Below are 16,650 nucleotides of genomic sequence, written 5' to 3'. Positions count from 1 at the left end.
AATGTGTATGGGGGGGCAATGTGTGTATGGGGGCCGGGGGCAGTGTGTGTATGGGGGGGGGGCAGTGTGTGTATGGGGGGGGGGCAGTGTGTGTATGGGGGGGGGCAGTGTGTGTATGGGGGGCAGTGTGTGTATGGGGGGCAGTGTGTGTATGGGGGGGCAGTGTGTGTATGGTTGGGCAGTGTGTGTATGGTTGGGCAGTGTGTGTATGGGGGGGCAGTGTGTGTATGGGGGAGCAGTGTGTGTATGGGGCAGTGTGTGTATGGGGGCAGTGTGTGTATGGGGTGGCAATGTGTGTATGGGGGGCGGCATTGTGTGTGTATGGGGGGCAGTGTGTGTATGGGGGGCAGTGTGTGTATGGGGGGGCAGTGTGTGTATGGGGGGCAATGTGGGGGGCAGTGTGTGTATGGGGGGGCAGTGTGTGTATGGGGCAGTGTGTGTTTGGGGGGGCAATGTGTGTATGGGGGGGCAGTGTGTGTATGGGGGGCAATGTGTGTATGGGGGGCAGTGTGGGTATGGGGGTTAGTGTGTGTATGGGGGGCAGTGTGTGTATGGGGGGGCAGTGTGTGTATGGGGGGGCAGTGTGTGTATGGGGGGGCAGTGTGTGTATGGGGGGCAGTGTGTGTATGGGGGGCAGTGTGTGTATGAGGGGGCAGTGTGTGTATGAGGGGGCAGTGTGTGTATGGGGTGGCAATGTGTGTATGGGGGGGCAGTGTGTGTATGGGGGGGCAGTGTGTGTATGGGGTGGCAATGTGTGTATGGGGGGGCAGTGTGTATATATGGTTGGGCAGTGTATGTATATGGTTGGGCAGTGTATATATATGGGTGGGCAGTGTGTGTATATGGGGGGGCAGTGTGTATATATGGTTGGGCAGTGTGTATATATGGGTGGGCAGTGTGTGTATATGGGTGGGCTGTGTGTGTATGGGTGGGCAGTGTGTGTATATGGGTGGGCAGTGTGTGTATATGGGTGGGCAGTGTGTGTGGGGGGCAGTGTGTGTGGGGGGCAGTGTGTGTATGGGGGGCAATGTGGGGGGCAGTGTGTGTATGGGGGGCAGTGTGTGTATGGGGCAGTGTGTGTTTGGGGGGGCAATGTGTGTATGGGGGGGGCAGTGTGTGTATGGGGGGCAGTGTGTGTATGGGGGGCAGTGTGTGTATGGGGGGCAGTGTGTGTATGGGGGGGCAGTGTGTGTATGGGGGGGCAGTGTGTGCATGGGGGGGCAGTGTGTGTATGGGGGGCAATGTGGGGGGCAGTGTGTGTATGGGGGGCAGTGTGTGTATGGGGGCAGTGTGTGTATGGGGGGGCAGTGTGTGTATGGGGGGGCAGTGTGTGTATGGGGGGGCAGTGTGTTTAGGGGGGGCAGTGTGTGTTTGGGGGTGGCAGTGTGTGTATGGGGGGCAGTGTGTTTATGGGGGGGCAGTGTGTTTATGGGGGGGCAGTGTGTTTATGGGGGGGCAGTGTGTTTATGGGGGGGCAGTGTGTGTATGGGGGGGCAGTGTGTGTATGGGGGGGGGCAGTGTGTGTATGTGGGGGGCAATTTGTGTATGGGGCAGTGTGTGTATGGGGGGGGCAATGTGTATGGGGGGGCAATGTGTGTATGGGGGCCGGGGGCAGTGTGTGTATGGGGGCCGGGGGCAGTGTGTGTATGGGGGGGGGCAGTGTGTGTATGGGGGGCAGTGTGTGTATGGGGGGGCAGTGTGTGTATGGGGGGCAGTGTGTGTATGGGGGAGCAGTGTGTGTATGGGGGGCAGTGTGTATATGGGGGGGCAGTGTGTATGGGGGTGCAGTGTGTATATATGGTTGGGCAGTGTATGTATATGGGTGGGCAGTGTATGTATATGGGTGGGCAGTGTATGTATATGGGTGGGCAGTGTATGTATATGGGGGGCAGTGTGTGTATATGGGGGGGCGGTGTGTATATATGGTTGGACAGTGTGTATATGTGGTTGGGCAGTGTGTATATATGGTTGGGCAGTGTGTGTATATGGGTGGGCAGTGTGTGTATATGGGTGGGCAGTGTGTGTATATGGGTGGGCAGTGTATGTATATGGGTGGGCAGTGTGTGTGGGGGGCAGTGTGTGTATGGGGGCAGTGTGTGTATGGGGGCAGTGTGTGTATGGGGGGCAGTGTGTGTATGGGGGGCAGTGTGTGTATGGGGGGCAGTGTATGTAGGGGGGGCAGTGTATGTAGGGGGGGCAGTGTATGTAGGGGGGGCAGTGTGTGTATGGGGTGGCAGTGTTTTTATGGGGTGGCAGTGTTTTTATGGGGTGGCAGTGTGTTTATGGGGGGCAGTGTGTGTATGGGGGATAGTGTGTGTATGGGGCAGTGTGTTTATGGGGGGCAGTGTGTGTATGGGGGGGCAGTGTGTGTATGTGGGGGGCAATTTGTGTATGGGGCAGTGTGTGTATGGGGGGGGCAATGTGTATGGGGGGGGCATGTGTGTATGGGGGCCTGGGGCAGTGTGTGTATGGGGGGGGGCAGTGTGTGTATGGGGGGGGCAGTGTGTGTATGGGGGGGCAGTGTGTGTATGGGGGGGCAGTGTGTGTATGGGGGGCAGTGTGTGTATGGGGGGGCAGTGTGTGTATGGTTGGGCAGTGTGTGTATGGTTGGGCAGTGTGTGTATGGGGGGCAGTGTGTGTATGGGGGAGCAGTGTGTGTATGGGGGGCAGTGTGTGTATGGGGGGCAGTGTGTGTATGGGGTGGCAGTGTGTGTATGGGGGGGCGGCATTGTGTGTATGGGGGGCAGTGTGTGTATGGGGGGCAGTGTGTGTATGGGGGGGCAGTGTGTGTATGGGGGGCAATGTGGGGGGCAGTGTGTGTATGGGGGGCAGTGTGTGTGTTTGGGGGGGGCAGTGTGTGTATGGGGGGCAATGTGTGTATGGGGGGCAGTGTGTGTGTTTGGGGGGGGCAGTGTGTGTATGGGGGGCAATGTGTGTATGGGGGGCAGTGTGTGTATGGGGGGCAATGTGTGTATGGGGGGCAGTGTGTGTATGGGGGGGCAGTGTGTGTATGGGGGGCAGTGTGTGTATGGGGGGGCAGTGTGTGTATGGTTGGGCAGTGTGTGTATGGGGGAGCAGTGTGTGTATGGGGGGCAGTGTGTGTATGGGGGGGTGGCATTGTGTGTATGGGGGGCAGTGTGTGGGGGGGCAGTGTGTGTATGGGGGGCAATGTGGGGGGCAGTGTGTGTATGGGGGGGCAGTGTGTGTATGGGGCAGTGTGTGTTTGGAGGGGCAATGTGTGTATGGGGGGGCAGTGTGTGTGGGGGGGCAGTGTGTGTATGGGGGGCAATGTGTGTATGGGGGGCAGTGTGTGTATGGGGGGCAGTGTGTGTATGGGGGGCAGTGTGTGTATGAGGGGGCAGTGTGTGTATGAGGGGGCAGTGTGTGTATGGGGTGGCAATGTGTGTATGGGGGGGCAGTGTGTGTATGGGGGGGCAGTGTGTGTATGGGGGGGCAGTGTGTGTAGGGGGGGCAGTGTGTGTTTGGGGGTGGCAGTGTGTGTATGGGGGGGCAGTGTGTTTATGGGGGGCAGTGTGTGTATGGGGGCAGTGTGTTTATGGGGGGGCAGTGTGTGTATGGGGGGGCAGTGTGTGTATGGGGGGGCAGTGTGTGTATGTGGGGGGCAATTTGTGTATGGGGCAGTGTGTGTATGGGGGGGGAAATGTGTATGGGGGGGCAATGTGTGTATGGGGGCCGTGAGCAGTGTGTGTATGGGGGCCGGGGGCAGTGTGTGTATGGGGGGGGCAGTGTGTGTATGGGGGGCAGTGTGTGTATGGGGGGCAGTGTGTGTATGGGGGGGCAGTGTGTGTATGGGGGATCAGTGTGTGTATGGGGGGCAGTGTGTATATGGGGGGGCAGTGTGTATGGGGGGGCAGTGTGTATATATGGTTGGGCAGTGTATGTATATGGGTGGGCAGTGTATGTATATGGGGGCAGTGTGTGTATATGGGGGGGCGGTGTGTATATATGGTTGGGCAGTGTGTATATATGGTTGGGCAGTGTGTATATATGGTTGGGCAGTGTGTGTATATGGGTGGGCAGTGTGTGTATATGGGTGGGCAGTGTATGTATGTGGGGGGCAGTGTGTGTGGGGGGCAGTGTGTGTATGGTGGCAGTGTGGGTATGGGGGCAGTGTGTGTATGGGGGGCAGTGTGTGTATGGGGGGCAGTGTGTGTATGGGGGGCAGTGTGTGTATGGGGGCAGTGTGTGTATGGGGGGGCAGTGTATGTAGGGGGGGCAGTGTATGTAGGGGGGGCAGTGTGTGTTTGGGGGTGGCAGTGTGTGTTTGGGGGTGGCAGTGTGTGTATGGGGTGGCAGTGTGTTTATGGGGTGGCAGTGTGTTTATGGGGGATAGTGTGTGTATGGGGGCAGTGTGTTTATGGGGGGAAGTGTGTGTATGGGGGGCAGTGTGTGTATGGGGGGGCAGTGTGTGTATGTGGGGGGCAATTTGTGTATGGGGCAGTGTGTGTATGGGGGGGCAATGTGTATGGGGGGGGCAGTGTGTGTATGGGGGCCGGGGGCAGTGTGTGTATGGGGGCCGGGGGCAGTGTGTGTATGGGGGCCGGGGGCAGTGTGTGTATGGGGGGGGCAGTGTGTGTATGGGGGGGCAGTGTGTGTATGGGGGGGCAGTGTGTGTATGGGGGGGCAGTATGTGTATGGGGGAGCAGTGTGTGTATGGGGGCAGTGTGTGTATGGGGGGCAGTGTGTGTATGGGGTGGCAATGTGTGTATGGGGGGGGCGGCATTGTGTGTATGGGGGGCAGTGTGTGTATGGGGGGGCAGTGTGTGTATGGGGGGCAATGTGGGGGGCAGTGTGTGTATGGGGGGGCAGTGTGTGTGTTTGGGGGGGCAATGTGTGTATGGGGGGGCAGTGTGTGTATGGGGGGCAATGTGTGTATGGGAGGCAGTGTGTGTATGGGGGGCAGTGTGTGTATGGGGGGGCAGTGTGTGTATGGGGGGGCAGTGTGTGTATGGGGGGGCAGTGTGTGTATGGGGGGCAGTGTGTGTATGAGGGGGCAGTGTGTGTATGAGGGGGCAGTGTGTGTATGGGGTGGCAATGTGTGTATGGGGGGCAGTGTGTGTATGGGGTGGCAATGTGTGTATGGGGGGGCAGTGTGTATATATGGTTGGGCAGTGTATGTATATGGTTGGGCAGTGTATGTATATGGGTGAGCAGTGTATGAGTATGGGTAGGCAGTGTATGTATATGGGGGGCAGTGTGTGTATATGGGGGGGCAGTGTGTATATATGGGTGGGCAGTGTGTGTATATGGGTGGGCAGTGTGTATATATGGGTGGGCAGTGTATGTATATGGGTGGGCAGTGTATGTATATGGGTGGGCAGTGTGTGTGGGGTGGGCAGTGTGTGTGGGGGCAGTGTGTGTGTGGGGGGCAGTGTGTGTGTGGGGGGCAGTGTGTGTATGGGGGGCAGTGTGTGTATGGGGGGGCAGTGTGTGTATGGGGCAGTGTGTGTTTGGGGGGGGCAATGTGTGTATGGGGGGCAATGTGTGTATGGGGGCAGTGTGTGTATGGGGGGCAGTGTGTGTATGGGGGGCAGTGTGTGTATGGGGGGGCAGTGTGTGTATGGGGGGGCAGTGTGTGTATGGGGGGGCAGTGTGTGTATGGGGGGCAGTGTGTGTATGGGAGGCAGTGTGTGTATGAGGGGGCAGTGTGTGTATGGGGTGGCAATGTGTGTATGGGGGGGCAGTGTGTATATATGGTTGGGCAGTGTATGTATATGGTTGGGCAGTGTATGTATATGGGTGGGCAGTGTATGTATATGGGGGGCAGTGTGTGTATATGGGGGGCAGTGTGTGTATATGGGTGGGCAGTGTGTGTATATGGGTGGGCAGTGTGTGTATATGGGTGGGCAGTGTATGTATATGGGTGGGCAGTGTGTGTGTGGGGCAGTGTGTGTGGGGGGGCAGTGTGTGTGTGGGGGGCAGTGTGTGTATGGGGGGGCAGTGTGTGTATGAGGGGGCAGTGTGTGTATGAGGGGGCAGTGTGTGTATGAGGGGGCAGTGTGTGTATGAGGGGGCAGTGTGTGTATTAGGGGGCAGTGTGTGTATGAGGGGGCAGTGTGTGTATGAGGGGGCAGTGTGTGTATGAGGGGGCAGTGTGTGTATGGGGTGGCAGTGTGTGTATGAGGGGGCAGTGTGTGTATGAGGGGGCAGTGTGTGTATGGGGTGGCAATGTGTGTATGGGGGGCAGTGTGTGTATGGGGTGGCAATGTGTGTATGGGGGGGCAGTGTGTATATATGGTTGGGCAGTGTATGTATATGGTTGGGCAGTGTATGTATATGGGTGGGCAGTGTATGTATATGGGGGGCAGTGTATGTATATGGGGGGCAGTGTGTGTATATGGGGGGGCAGTGTGTATATATGGTTGGGCAGTGTGTATATATGGTTGGGCAGTGTGTGTATATGGGTGGGCAGTGTGTGTATATGGGTGGGCAGTGTGTGTATATGGGTGGGCAGTGTATGTATATGGGTGGGCAGTGTGTGTGGGGGGGCAGTGTGTGTGGGGGGGCAGTGTGTGTGGGGGGGCAGTGTGTGTGTGGGGGGCAGTGTGTGTGTGGGGAGGCAGTGTGTGTGTGGGGAGGCAGTGTGTGTGTGGGGAGGCAGTGTGTGTATGATGGGGCAGTGTGTGTATGGGGGGGCAGTGTGTGTATGGGGGCAATGTGGGGGGCAGTGTGTGTATGGGGGCAGTGTGTGTATGGGGGGGCAATGTGTGTATGGGGGGCAGTGTGTGTATGGGGGGCAGTGTGTGTATGGGGGGCAGTGTGTGTAGGGGGTAGTGTGTGTGTAGGAGGCAGTGTGTGTTTGGGGGTGGCAGTGTGTGTATGGGGGGGCAGTGTGTTTATGGGGGGCAGTGTGTGTATGGTGGCAATGTGTGTATGGGGGCAGTGTGTGTATGGGGGGGCAGTGTGTGTATGGGGGGGCAGTGTGTGTATGGGGGGGCAGTGTGTGTATGTGGGGGGCAATTTGTGTATGGGGCAGTGTTTGTATGGGGGGGCAATGTGTATGGGGGGCAATGTGTGTATGGGGGCCGGGGGCAGTGTGTGTATGGGGGCCGGGGGCAGTGTGTGTATGGGGGGGGCAGTGTGTGTATGGGGGGGGCAGTGTGTGTATGGGGGGGGCAGTGTGTGTATGGGGGGGGGGCAGTGTGTGTATGGGGGGCAGTGTGTGTATGGGGGGCAGTGTGTGTATGGGGGAGCAGTGTGTGTATGGGGGGCAGTGTGTATATGGGGGGGCAGTGTGTATGGGGGGGCAGTGTTGTGTATGGGGGGCAGTGTGTATGGGGGGGGCAGTGTGTTTGTGGGGGGACAGTGTGTGTATGGGGGGCAGTGTGTGTGTGGGGAAGTGTGTGTGTGTGTGGGGAAGTGTGTTTATGGGGGAGCAGTGTGTGTATGGGGGGGGCAGTGTGTGTATGGGGTGGGGGGCAGTGTGTGTATGTCACTAAGACACACACTCACTAAGACACACACTCACTGACACACACACACTCACACACTAACAGACACACACACACTCACACTCACTAACAGACACTCACACACTCACACTCACTAACAGACACTCACACACTCACATTAACACTTTTCCTTTTTTTTTCACTTTAACCCCCCAGCCTCCTTACCTTTGGGAATGCTGGGTGGGGGGTCATCTTTCTCCCTGGTGGTCCAGTGGCTGCCTGGCGGTCGGGCGGCGCTGCTGGGCGGGCGGCAAGGGAGCACTCGCCCTGAGCTGTCTGCTCAGCTCCCTCGCGCAGTGTGTGTTTGGGGGTGGCAGTGTGTGTATGGGGGGGCAGTGTGGTTATGGGGGGCAGTGTGTGTATGGTGGCAATGTGTGTATGGGGGCAGTGTGTTTATTGGGGGGCAGTGTGTGTATGGGGGGGCAGTGTGTGTATGGGGGGGCAGTGTGTGTATGGGGGGGCAGTGTGTGTATGTGGGGGGCAATTTGTGTATGGGGCAGTGTTTGTATGGGGGGGGCAATGTGTATGGGGGGCAATGTGTGTATGGGGGCCGGGGGCAGTGTGTGTATGGGGGGCAGTGTGTGTATGAGGGGGCAGTGTGTGTATGAGGGGGCAGTGTGTGTATGGGGTGGCAATGTGTGTATGGGGGGGCAGTGTGTGTATGGGGTGGCAATGTGTGTATGAGGGGGCAGTGTGTATATATGGTTGGGCAGTGTATGTATATGGTTGGGCAGTGTATGTATATGGGTGGGCAGTGTATGTATATGGGGGGCAGTGTATGTATACGGGGCAGTGTGTGTATATGGGGGGGCAGTGTGTATATATGGTTGGGCAGTGTGTATATATGGTTGGGCAGTGTGTGTATATGGGTGGGCAGTGTGTGTATATGGGTGGGCAGTGTGTGTATATGGGTGGGCAGTGTGTGTATATGGGTGGGCAGTGTATGTGTGGGGGGGGGGCAGTGTGTGTGGGGGGGCAGTGTGTGTGTGGGGGGCAGTGTGTGTGTGGGGAGGCAGTGTGTGTGTGGGGAGGCAGTGTGTGTGTGGGGAGGCAGTGTGTGTATGATGGGGCAGTGTGTGTATGGGGGGGCAGTGTGTGTATGGGGGGGCAGTGTGTGTATGGGGGCAATGTGGGGGGCAGTGTGTGTATGGGGGGCAGTGTGTGTATGGGGGGGCAATGTGTGTATGGGGGGGCAGTGTGTGTATGGGGGGCAGTGTGTGTAGGGGGCAGTGTGTGTGTAGGGGGCAGTGTGTGTTTGGGGGGGGCAGTGTGTGTATGGGGGGCAGTGTGTTTATGGGGGGCAGTGTGTGTATGGTGGCAATGTGTGTATGGGGGCAGTGTGTTTATTGGGGGGCAGTGTGTTTATGGGGGGGCAGTGTGTGTATGGGGGGGGCAGTGTGTGTATGGGGGGGCAGTGTGTGTATGTGGGGGGCAATTTGTGTATGGGGCAGTGTTTGTATGGGGGGGCAATGTGTATGGGGGGCAATGTGTGTATGGGGGCCGGGGGCAGTGTGTGTATGGGGGCCGGGGGCAGTGTGTGTATGGGGGGGGGGCAGTGTGTGTATGGGGGGGGGCAGTGTGTGTATGGGGGGTGCAGTGTGTGTATGGGGGGCAGTGTGTGTATGGGGGGCAGTGTGTGTATGGGGGGCAGTGTGTGTATGGGGGAGCAGTGTGTGTATGGGGGGCAGTGTGTATGGGGGGCAGTGTGTATATGGGGGGCAGTGTGTATGGGGGGGCAGTGTTGTGTATGGGGGGCAGTGTGTATGGGGGGGGGCAGTGTGTGTATGGGGGGCAGTGTGTGTGTGGGGAAGTGTGTGTGTGTGTGGGGAAGTGTGTTTATGGGGGGGCAGTGTGTGTATGGGGGGGGCAGTGTGTGTATGGGGGGGGCAGTGTGTGTATGGGGTGGGGGGCAGTGTGTGTATGTCACTAAGACACACACTCACTAAGACACACACTCACTGACACACACACACACACTCACACACTAACAGACACACACACACTCACACTCACTAACAGACACTCACACACTCACACTCACTAACAGACACTCACACACTCACATTAACACTTTTCTTTTTCTTTTCTTTTTCACACTCACACACTAACAGACACACACACACTCACACTCACTAACAGACACTCACACACTCACACTCACTAACAGACACTCACACACTCACATTAACACTTTTCTTTTTTTTTTCACTTTAACCCCCCAGCCTCCTTACCTTTGGGAATGCTGGGTGGGGGGTCATCTTTCTCCCTGGTGGTCCAGTGGCTGCCTGGCGGTCGGGCGGCGCTGCTGGGCGGGCGGCAAGGGAGCACTCGCCCTGAGCTGTCTGCTCAGCTCCCTCGCGCAGTGTGTGTTTGGGGGTGGCAGTGTGTGTATGGGGGGGCAGTGTGGTTATGGGGGGCAGTGTGTGTATGGTGGCAATGTGTGTATGGGGGCAGTGTGTTTATTGGGGGGCAGTGTGTTTATTGGGGGGCAGTGTGTTTATGGGGGGGCAGTGTGTGTATGGGGGGGGCAGTGTGTATGGGGGGGCAGTGTGTGTATGTGGGGGCAGTGTGTGTATGGGGGGGGCAGTGTGTATGGGGGGGCAGTGTGTGTATGTGGGGGGCAATTTGTGTATGGGGCAGTGTTTGTATGGGGGGGGCAATGTGTATGGGGGGCAATGTGTGTATGGGGGCCGGGGGCAGTGTGTGTATGGGGGCCGGGGGCAGTGTGTGTATGGGGGGGGGGCAGTGTGTGTATGGGGGGCAGTGTGTGTATGGGGGGCAGTGTGTGTATGGGGGAGCAGTGTGTGTATGGGGGGCAGTGTGTATGGGGGGCAGTGTGTATGGGGGGGCAGTGTTGTGTATGGGGGGCAGTGTGTATGGGGGGGCAGTGTGTTTGTGGGGGGGCAGTGTGTGTATGGGGGGCAGTGTGTGTGGGGAAGTGTGTGTGTGTGTGTGGGGAAGTGTGTTTATGGGGGGGCAGTGTGTGTATGGGGGGGCAGTGTGTGTATGGGGTGGGGGGCAGTGTGTGTATGTCACTAAGACACACACTCACTAAGACACACACTCACTGACACACACACACTCACACACTCACACACTAACAGACACACACACACTCACACTCACTAACAGACACTCACACACTCACACTCACTAACAGACACTCACACACTCACATTAACACTTTTCTTTTTTTTTTCACTGTAACCCCCCAGCCTCCTTACCTTTGGGAATGCTGGGTGGGGGGTCATCTTTCTCCCTGGTGGTCCAGTGGCTGCCTGGCGGTCGGGCGGCGCTGCTGGGCGGGCGGCAACGGAGCACTCGCCCTGAGCTGTCTGCTCAGCTCCCTCGCGCGCCGCACAATGAGGCTGGGAGGCGGAGCCGGAATATGACGTCATATTCCAGCTCCCAGCCTCACTCTGCGGCGCGCGAGGGAGCTGAGCAGACAGCTCAGGGGGAGTGCTCCCTCGCCGCCCGCCCAGCAGCGCCGCCCGACCGCCCGACCGCCCGACCGCCCGACCGCCCAGCCGCCCAGCAGCAGCCCAGCATGTCTTGTTAGCCGCAAGGCTAACAAGACATTTGCCTTGGGCATTTGGGGGGCGGCTTTTTTTGCCGCCCCCTGGAAAATGCCGCCCAAGGCAAATGCCTTGTTTGCCTCGCGGCTAATACGCCTCTGATAGCGCTGCACTCTAACTAGAGGCTTGGAAGGTGGAAACACCAACCAAACCCCAAGTTATCGTTTTACTTTGGTGTTTTTCTATGGTGGGATATTGGGAGTACCCACAGAGTGTTTTACAGCAGCTTCATTAACTAATACCACAAAATTTCTATTAAGCGCCAACCAATACCACACCTATTTGTGTTACCTTTCACATTTAACCCTTTATAGGGCTTCTACACATACAATAAACTAACAAGCAAATTTAACAACGATTATGCAAAAAACATGACCTAGTGAGTCTCTGGTTCCTATACTAGGCTATTTTACAAGCAGCTATAGTTCAGTGGTTACCTTAACTATGCATCAGTATCACACTGTCGTGACTTCTATATTCCTCAGCAAAGTATAGGCCAGCTCCCTCCTAAGTATAAATTAAGGAAGATACAATGGAAAATTAGAGTTAATGAGCTTAACACTTGTCTAGAAAAATAAAAAATCAGATCTTGTACTAGCCAATGGTTAGAACTGTGCAGGTGCACAAATACAAGATACTCCGAAATCAGAGGTCACAATGGTCAAAAGCATGTTATGCACTTAGGTTTGGTATTTATATATTTTGAATAACCTTAGGTTCAGATCTGTCACTATTGCTCTCTTGACAGGCTGCTGTCACAAAGTTACCAAGGAAACTCCCAATTTAGGGACTTAACTCCCGAAATATCAACATTTTGAAAAGCCATTTAGTAGGTTTTTCAGCTCTTTAGTAGACAGCTCCCTAATGTGCTATCCTTATGTGGGATATTTAAAGGGATCTATCCCTTAAACAGCTGAAACATCAAAATAAAGAGCCTTTCTCTGAATTGCTGAATACATTTCCTATCTGGCAGTGTGTTTATCTTAAATGTTCCCTGTGAATACCACTGCCTCTGGATTACATTCATTTATCAAAGCAGATATAATTATGTTCTATTTATTGCTCAGTATTTTTTTAAAATGTTCATTAGGTTTGTGCAGCTCGGTAATGATTTTTATATCTATTACCTGGTATCAGAATCCTGTCCCTCTGTATATACGTATTTATATACAGGTAGTTCCCGACTTTATGAACTAATTGGTTCCGAAGCCTAGTTCATAAAGTGAGAGTTCATAAAGTGAGAACTAATTTCCCATAGACACAATGTAATAAACACTGGTTCCGTTCCTGACCAACAAATTTTACCATTGAAAACCTAAATTATTAAGTACAAATACAACATGAAAGCATAGCAAATACGTGTATGTTGCAGGAATTTTAAAGGCTTGCATACCATATTAAAATCCTCATCAAATTATCATCAATCCTCACACTATTCAATGAAGAGACATGCTGCACTTGTTGAACGGGGAACCTCAAACCCTCATACTTATTCATTTTCTTCATTAGCAGCTTCTCCCTCTCCTTTATCACATGTCTTTTACTCCTTTTATTTTTACAGCTCTCAAACTCTCCTCCTTCTCCCCTTTTTCAGGCTTTTCAGCCCTCCTCCTGCTCCTTACTATTGCTGCCTGCCAAAACATGGCAGAATGGCAAACACACATACACACAGACAGCTATGTCAGACACACACAGACAAATCAAGTCAAATCTCTACTCAATAGCACACAGTGCAATAATATTACAGGATCTGCAATGTATGCCCATGAAAGCACAAAGAGAATACAGTGCAATCTAAACCTGTTTTTAGACTTCCCTTTATCTTCAGGAACTGTGTTCCTGATCCTCATCTCTCTTCTTGTCTACTCCGGACCACAAATTCTTCTTCTTCTCTTCTTGTTTGTGCTCCAAAGCACTCTCCTCTGTCCTGATCCGTGGACCACTGACACAAAATGGCGGTGAAACAAAATGGTGGCGCATCCAGAAAAAAGTTCATAAAGTGTGAGTTCATAAAGTGAGAAATGCCTGTACTTCACACTTTTCTATGAGGATTGCTAAGCTAGTTATACAGAGAATATGATAAGGAGGGTTGGTGGGTTATTTTTCTACTATTTCCCGAGTTTTGTTTCCTGTCCTTTCTGCTGTGAGGAGAGAAGCTAACCCATTGGTTAATGCTATATGATCAAGCAAACAATTACTAATAGAACAGAAACAGTTGTTCCTGATTTACTTCCTTCTTGTGCACTACGTGCCTTGGTTGTGCCAGGGTTTAACTGGAATTTGTCAGTTGCTAAATATCAAATGTAGAAAAATAACACACGTTATGGGTGAATATCTTTTTTTCAACTGCGCAGTTTAAAAAAATCAAATTGTGACAACTGTATAATTAGTGCATTTGTACAGAAATGGAATAAACCTCTCAAATTGTAATGAGTTTACTGTGTTTTACACAAAGCTTTTTTTTTTACTTTTTTACTTTTCTGATATTTTCACCAGTTTTTAGAAATGAAATATGCAAATACTATTAATATATTCACAAGAAAAATGCTAGCTTAACTAATCAGAACAAATTGAAAAGAGAATGAACGCAACAGAGCATAAATAACAATCCCAAATTAGACTGAAATACAGTTTCTTTTAATAAACATGCAAACATATTAGCAAAAGAGGTAAATTACAAAAGGAAACTAGACATATGGGAGAAAACAAGAACACAAACATACAGAGATGTGTCTTGTTAGAAATCCTTATAGTTAGCTATTCAATAGGCTTTGAGATTTGTTTTGGACAGAACTGCAATCCGTCTGAATTTGGGCTTATCGGGTGATCAAAAGAAATTCTGATATCCGGGCTGCCATGTTCAGTTTTTGATTCTGAGTGCCGTTTTTGGCAGCAGAACAAAAAAGGGGTTATGATGGAAAAGACACTGTCATTTCGGGCAGCAGCAAATAAGCAGCTTTGTTTCCATTATAAATGATATAAAATTAAGTTGCATTGTGTCTTTAAGACAAAAATGTTTGTTTGTTTTTTCGCTGGCTCTGCAGCTCCTTCTAGCACTGCTAGTTGATCCACTACAGCTTTTGTGTTTTCTAGTGCTTGGAGCAAGGGATCAGTGAAACCAGTGGGTTTGTTGCCATTGCCTGTGTTACCCACTATTTCTTGAATACCCCACAAGAAACAACTATGGGAGACCTCAACAAATACTTTGCTGGTGCTATCACAGTCACTTTCTACTGAAGAGGTATAGAGTACCCAAGTAGTGTCCCCAATGTCTAGTCTTGTTGGTGGTCATGAGGAATCTGGTTATGATAATATCGCACTTTCCCCCGTCTCCCAGAAATGTGATTAAGTGTGTCCCAAGAGTAAATCAAACATGATACAGAGGAATTAGAGCAGAGGCAACAGTCCATTATTTTCTGCACCTACTGGGCACTTGCCACTTTGTCCAAGTCCATCTCTATCTATAGAAGTATGCCTCATGTAATGGAAACCGTTGCAGCACCATCCCCAACTAGTGCCAGAAGTAGCTCCCCTAGTGAAATTATTATTAAAGGGACACTTTAGTCACCCAAACAACTTTAGCTTAATGAAGCAGTTTCTGTATATAGATCATGCCTCTGATGTTTCACTGCTCAATTCACTGCCATTTATGAGTTAAATCACTTTGTTTCTGTTTATGCAGCCCTAGCCACACCTCCCCTGGCTGTGACTGATACAGCCTGCTTGAAAACAAAATGGCTTCATTTTCAATCAGATGTAACTTACTTTAAAAAGGTTTTATCTACTGCTCTGTAATTTAAACTTTAATTACACACGGCAGGTTCCTGCAGGGTCTATCATACTATTAACACAGCAGGAGATAATACATTGCAAATTAAACAGAATTTGCAATAAAGGAAGTAAAAACATTCGATGACTCTTTACAGGAAGTGTTTAGGAAGGCTGTGCAAGTCACATACAGGGAAGTGTGACTAGGGCTGCATAAAAATGTGATTTAACTCAGAAATGGCAGATAATTGAACAGTAAAACTGCAGGGGCATGATCTATATACCAAAACTGCTTCATTATGCTAAAGTTGTTTTGGTGACTATCATGTCACTTTAACGCCACAATCTCTGTTCCCATTAGCTAATTCAACCAACATGGGTTACCTTGCTCTCAGTTTGATAGTTGAGATGTCATAATATGCTAGCAGAGATCCAATCAGCACTCACTTCTAAATTCTAAGTAGTTTTTTAATTTGTCAATGTATACTAAAATATGGCAGTAAAAAAATCAAGTTCAATTTCCCCTGCTGCTCCTCTTTTTTCTAATGCCTTTCATTGTAGTTTTGCCCTGCCTGACTGGCTGTTACTGAACCTGTTCCCTCCCTAGAGACAGTTTAGATAAGCCGATAGCTTTTTCCGCAATGAATGATGATCACGGACGCTGCAAACTGGATTTGTGCTAAATCCCATATTTTGAACTTGAATTACTCCTGATCCCTAGTTTTCATAATACACGATAGCAAAAAGGAAAAGATTACAATCAATTATTATAAATGTAAATTATAATATATTTTTAATCCAGATATATAATAATCTAATTTTGTCAACTCAAAATTGACATTGCAAAAAAGGCGGTTATTGCATAGCCATTTTGCCAATATTGCAGCAGTTTTTGAATGCCAGCACAGTCATAGGCAGATATTTCCTGCTGTGCCTTACCGAATGATAATCCTAAAATGCGTTCGAGCTGGACAGCAACACAAACTTATATCTGTTGACTCAATTGTTTGTTTTTTTCTGCCAAAGTGTTTTGGAAAAAAAAAAAGATTTTTGCCTTGCACACGTCTACTTATAGTTACTTGCTATTATGTGTCTTACATTTTCACTGTTCTTTGCAAATGAAAATTAGGTATTTTTTTTTTACATTCTTTGTCAAATAAAGTTAGGTTGTTTAAATACTGGTGATTATATGTTTTTATATTTATTTAGAAGAGAATGTAAGCACTTCATTCAGCACTGTGTATTGGGATGGTTAGGATGGTGCTATCCAAGTCATGAGTATGTTTATGTAATTGATGGTATATATTTATTTTCTCTTATGATACCCACTAGATAGGTATGTGATACCATTTAGAAAAGATACAAAAAACACTCTAGCCCCCTCATATATGTAATTAGGACATAAAATGAGATGATCGTGAATCATTTATAACATAATGTACAGTGTAAATGAAAGCACATCATATTACATAGCTTATTAGGGACATCATGTGGCCATTTATGGTTACAATTTAGAAGCAGTAAATGTACATCTCATTTAGAAAAAGCAAGAGTAGGTGCTTAAATGATCTGAAAATGAATTTTGTTCAGGATTTAATTACACCAAAATTACCAAATGTATTTTCTGACCTTGAATCCCTTTATGTATGCATAAATCTGATGTTTTAGTAAGAAAGTATATTTCTCCCTCTTTCTCTCTACATACAAGGTTATTTCTTCCTCTGCGTTTCTCTCTATTATATCTCCTTCAAGAATTTTCCCAATTCATGACGGTGGTTTTGTGAAAGGCACAGAGAAGTATTATGCATTTAACTCTTTCTTTACTCCCAAAAGCA

The sequence above is a fragment of the Pelobates fuscus genome, chromosome 4, assembly GCF_036172605.1.
Source record: "Pelobates fuscus isolate aPelFus1 chromosome 4, aPelFus1.pri, whole genome shotgun sequence".
NCBI classification, from domain to species: Eukaryota; Metazoa; Chordata; class Amphibia; order Anura; family Pelobatidae; genus Pelobates; species Pelobates fuscus.
The sequence above is the reverse complement of the archived record's forward strand: the minus strand, read 5'-3'. Positions refer to the sequence as shown.